General features: G+C 39.3%; 1 long non-coding RNA gene across 1 annotated transcript; it reads right to left on the reverse strand.

The window, feature by feature from the left end:
* Positions 1-1,672: 1,672 nt before the first annotated feature.
* LOC307034253 lies at positions 1,673-2,092 on the reverse strand. The gene is made up of 2 exons (XR_013806847.1): positions 2,042-2,092; positions 1,673-1,821 (listed from the first exon to the last, which is right to left on the reverse strand). It is a non-coding gene; the product is annotated as an uncharacterized lncRNA (long non-coding RNA).
* Positions 2,093-5,747: the final 3,655 nt, after the last annotated feature.

Raw genomic sequence — 5,747 nt, forward strand, 5'->3', positions numbered from 1 at the left:
TCAAAATATAGTGAAAGTAGCGACAGTAAAAGTAGTCATTGTGCAGATTGGTCCATTTCAGAATAATAGATATGATATGTTTTATAATGATTGATCATTAAAGTGTTATCAAAGCTGGTAAAGGTGCAGCTAGTTTGAATGACTTTGTATACTGCAGGGTAGCTTGTGGATTTACTCCAGGTGGAACTAAAGTCTGATTTAGCACTTGATTATATTTCACATCATTCATCCACATCTGTAAAGTAACTAAAGGGATTAAATACATGTAGTGGAGTAAAAGTACACCATTTACCTCTGAACTGTAGTGTAGAAGTACAAAGTAGCAAAACATTGAAATACTTAAGTCAAGTACAAGTACAAGTATCTCAAAATTGTGCCCAATTATAGTACTTGTTGAGTTTATGAACTTAGTTACTGTACACCAGTGGCTATAAAGATAGAAAGACTAAGCCTTGCACAGAGGCATGAAAATACATTTTCAAAATGCTCAACAGTGCTGCCAAAATTATAAATTGACTGCTACACAATTAAAATAAATGCTTTTTATATATTTCTATTAGATGTGACTCTTTGGAGTTTCTGTTATTATTAACACTGCTGCTTTAGTTGTTCTGACTGCTAGAATACTCTGTTATTCCTAATTTTAAAGCCGATATTCTGTGGGGTCAGGGGGCTCGGATCCTTGTCACCTTTTTCATACCTGATGAGTTTGCATCCCTGTTGTCAATTTGTTTGGTTATCTAGGCACAGCTGTGTTTGACTCCCTCTGGTACACTGGTATGTGTTTTCCTAATGTAGAGAGCATTGATTAATTAATAAACTACACACTGACTCTAGATCCTGACCAAATCCTTTTTTGTTGATCAAATGTTTTTCAAAAATGTATTGTATATTATATAACAGCTGCACATCACAGACCGGAGTCTCTGCTACTGTGGACCACGAAGGAGGCGATCATCATCCCCATCCCCATCCCCAGACGCATGGCATGGAAATCTCCTCCTTCTGGAACAATTCTACACCCAGCATATGCTCCCTGTGTTGGCCAGTAGAGAGGAGGACATTTAAATAAACATACTCTTAACACCCTCGGACTCTGCGTTGTGTTTCGTATGTGTGATGGGGTGTTATGCAGAGGGGAGGAAAACAGGCCACAGCAGATTGGGATTGTGGTGGAGATGCTGAGCAGTTATTTAATTGTTGCGTGTAATTATTATTATACTGCGTGCTTCTTAGTTATTCCATCTTTTGCTGTAACATGGATCTGTATGTAACTCTATATTTACTTATCTACCACACTTCCTTCTAGATCATACACCATCATTATACATGGTGTATATAGGATATATATTTGTATAAATATCTGTCAATTGTATAATTTTATTTTTCGTATTTGGGATTTGTCTTTTGTCCACTCAAATACACTTGGCCCTTTCTCTTTTCCATTTGGAAAATGGCAGCTGCATATTCTGCTTTTCTCGTCTGGCTCCCTGTCTGCTCAATTATATAATGAATTACTAATAATCATTTAAACCTGTTATTACCAATATTTCACAAATTCTTCATATAAACTTAAGAGCACAGATGTATGTTGAGTATGTCAACTTTGCTTGGTTCATCTTACTGGGGGGCAGCTACATGGATGTCGGTGCAGTCCACAATAATTTTGCAGTTGAAGGCAGAATGAATTTATTATTGACTCAGAATGAAGCACAACTTCATGTCATACAATACATTGACTTTATTTGTAATTGTGTAAAAAAATATGAATATTGATTAGCAAGCAGGACCTGCAGGAACAGAGAATGGTGATGGATGGAGCTGGGAAGAGAGAAGAATAAAGAAAACAGATCAACTTTATTATCGGATATTAAAAATTCAATTTCAAAACAAGTTGCCGCTCCTACAGTTTTCTAGTATGTAAAGATGATTTCACATGACCAATGCAAAATATCACACTCAATACATGTGTGTCTCTGAGGGGTGCATTGTGCCTTGGATGTATATAAATAATATACCATAACCAAATACTATTACGTACAGTGGAAATCAGGTTGCCAGAGCAGGTCAGTCCAGTGTGCATGTTCCTAAGGGTCTCGGCAGTTACAGGTGAGGTAAAGAAAATAAAAGAGAAAAAGGTCAGTAACAACACTTTAAAGTAACAACACTGAATAATTATCTATTTTAATCATTTTCTCTCAGTAATCACTCAACTACTGTCTTTCCAACAAACAGATTGACTCACTCTCACTATCATCACAATGAAACACGTCCAGAAGAATGTCATGCAAAGCTGCCTGCCTTCCTTCCTTCGACTCTCCCTGAACTGCCTGATATTTTAATGTTCAATGTTAACCATTTGTGCAAATAGCATTAAGTAGAAAACATGCTAATGTGGCGTTAGCCTACCTCCCGCCCCCTTAGCACCTGGTGGAGGGGGGGATAGGCTACTCTTCTAATGTTTCACAAAATACTTACCATCATGACTACTCTTACTGTTTAACATTTTGGTTTACTTCATGTTAAGGCTAATACAAATGACAAGGCTAAGTAATGTAATGTAATGCTAACTAACATGCTCGCTACTAGCTAGGTAGCTAACTTGACTATGTTCCATGCAAAACATGTATTTTACCTGATATGTTTGGTCCAACGACTCCTGGTCCTTTCATAAGACGGGAAGCGATAGAACGAGCAAGTGGTATGATCTCTTTTGTGATTACAACCTGGTACAAAGCACACAGGCATCTTGTAAACGTGAATTTATTGGAGCAATCTCTTATTTATTGGAGGGAATAAATCAGTCTTCTTCTTCCTCTTTGCTTTGCGAGTCGCAACCAGTCTTGGAGCATTATCGCCTATGACATCACTTACGCGTCCCAGAATGCATTTGGGATTTGTAGTCTTTCTAGTTGCGTATTTTTCATAGTCTTATATTTCAACAGTTTTACGACAAACTGTGACTTTTTTTACATGGAAATGATTGTTTAAGATTGACAAACATCATATGTGTCATTCGTGGCACAATTCAAACGGGATCAAAAGATGACTTTTCTCTCTCCATTGACTTCAATGTATAATTTTCCGCTTCCGGGGTCCCATGGAGGCTCCCGGAAGGGGAGGGACTTCGCCTCTCTATAGAGAGGCGAAGTCTCGCCCATCTACTTCCGGTCCATGGGACCCCGGAAGTGAAAAATTATACATTGAATTCAATGGAGAGAGAAAACTTATCTTTTGATCCCGTTTGAATTGTGCCACGAACTACACATATGATGTTTGTCAATCTTAAACAATCATTTCCATGTCAAAAAAGTCACATTTTGTCGTAAAACTGTTGAAATATAAGACTATGAAAAATAAGCGACTACAAAGACTACAAATCCCAAATCCCATTCTAGGTCACGTATGTGATGTCACAGGCGATAATGCTCCAAGTGGTTGCGACTCGTAATTAAAGCGAAGAAGAAGATTTCATAACTGATTTATTCCCTCCAATAAATATAAGAGATTGCTCCAATAAATTCACTTTTACAAGATGCCTGTGTGCTTTGTACAATGTTGTAATCACAAAAGTGATCATACCACTTGCTCGTTCTATCGCTTCCCCTCTTATGAAAGGAACAGGAGTCGCTGGATCAGACATATCAGGTAATATCATAGGTAATATACATGTTGTGCATGGAACATAGTCAAGTTAGCTACCTAGCTAGTAGCGACGAGTAGCGAGCACGTTAGTTAGCATTACATTACTTAGCCTTGTCATTTTTAGTAGCCTTACCATTAAGTTATTATTTTATTACATGAAGTACACCAAAATGTTAAACAGTAAGAGTAGTCATCATGGTAAGTATTTCGTGAAACATTTGAAGAGTGGCCTACTGCGCCCTCCACCGGGTGCTAAGGAAGCAGTTCAGGGAGAGTCGAAGGAAGGCAGGCAGGCAGGCAGCTTTGCATGACATTCTTCTGGACGTGTTTCATTGTGATGACAGTGAGGGTGAGTCAATCTGTTTGTTGGAAAGACAGTAGTTGAGTGATTACTGAGAGAAAATTATTAAAAGAGATAATTATTCAGTGTTGTTACTTTAAAGTGTTGTTACTGACCTTTTTCTCTTTTATTTTCTTTACCTCACCTGTAACTGCTGAGACCCTGAGGAACATGCACACTGGACTGACCTGCTCTGGCAACCTGATTTCCACTGTACGTAATAGTATTTGGTTATGGTATATTATTTGTATACATCAAAGGCACAACGCACCCCCCAGAGAGACACATGTATTGAGTGTGATATTTTGCATAGGTAATGTGAAATCATCTTTACATACTAGAAAACTGTAGGAGCGGCAACTTGTTTTGAAATTGAATTTTTAATATCCGATAATAAAGTTGATCTGTTTTCTTTATTCTTCTCTCTTCCCAGCTCCATCCATCACCATTCTCTGTTCCTGTAGGTCCTGCTTGCCAATAAATGCTTTATTTTTTTAAAGTTACAAATAAAGTCAATGTATTGTATGACATGAAGTTGTGCTTCATTCTGAGTCAATAATAAATTCATTCTGCCTTCAACTGCAAAATGATTGTGGACTGCACCGACATCCATGTAGCTGCCCCCCAGTAAGATGAACCAAGCAAAGCTGACACTCAACATACAGCTGTGCTCTTAAGTTGACATGAAGAATTTATGAAATATTGGTAATTATTTGGAAAAAATGACTGACGATGCAGAAAACTTTTTTTATTTAGGAACAGTGGTCAGGTGAAGCATTTATCACTACATATGTGTCACACTTAAAAGGCCAAACACACTGGCCAAACACACCTCGTTTACAACTCCCCAGTTGACAGCCATGACTCAGTCTAAATTGTACCCCCCAAGCACCCTCTTCATGATGGACGCGCATGGAGTGGATGAAAGTCCCGACCTCAGCACAGCACCAAAATTGCTGGCTGTCAACCTGCCCTGCCTGTGTAACTGCCACTGAGGATGTGTCCGCTGTCCTACGGTGGCTGTCTGGATGGCAGCTTGCTGGTCTCTGCTCAGTCGCATTGAGGCAAGAATTGCCTCAAGCCCCCGACCCCCACGCTCCTTCACCAGCTCCGGCACGTTGAAAATGGCCTGATGTTGAGGCTGCAGCTCTGGCTCAGGTGACAAAAGCCATGCCATGCCACGCTGCGCCCCTCAGTGCAGACCTGAACCATTCTACTTCCTCAGTGGCGATGTCTCTGGCCAGTGGGTTGTATGTCTCCTCTTGCTGTTGGTAGAGTTGAGACACCGGCTGGACTACTTTTGAAGTGCCAGGCTTCCTCCACTGGCACTCAACTTCTGTGGAGCTGATCTGCCACATGGCAAATATTGCCAATGCTGCAGCGTGGCTGCATTTGTACATCCCCCGTACACAACCACAGACAGCACTCTGCATCACGCCATCCTCTCCCATGTAGACCTGTACAAATAAAGTAAGTACCATGTTTGTTAACATGCTATAATAGATTGAATGAGCAATACAAGGATGGTCCAGATCTGGGGGTGGGAGGGTTTATTTTTCCATAGTTTTGTCCTCTTGTCTGATTGTTGTTGTTGTTTGTTTTTTCTGAATTTTTTGTAATTTGTGTTGTATTGGTTGTGATTGTACATTGTATTTTTTTAAATGTGTATTACATTTTTGAAAAACATTTGATCAACAAAAAAGGATTTGGTCAGGATCTAGACTCAGTGTGTAGTTTATGAATTAATCAATGCTCTCTACAT

The sequence above is a fragment of the Notothenia rossii genome (assembly GCF_949606895.1).
Source record: "Notothenia rossii genome assembly, chromosome: 3".
NCBI lineage: Eukaryota > Metazoa > Chordata > Actinopteri > Perciformes > Nototheniidae > Notothenia > Notothenia rossii.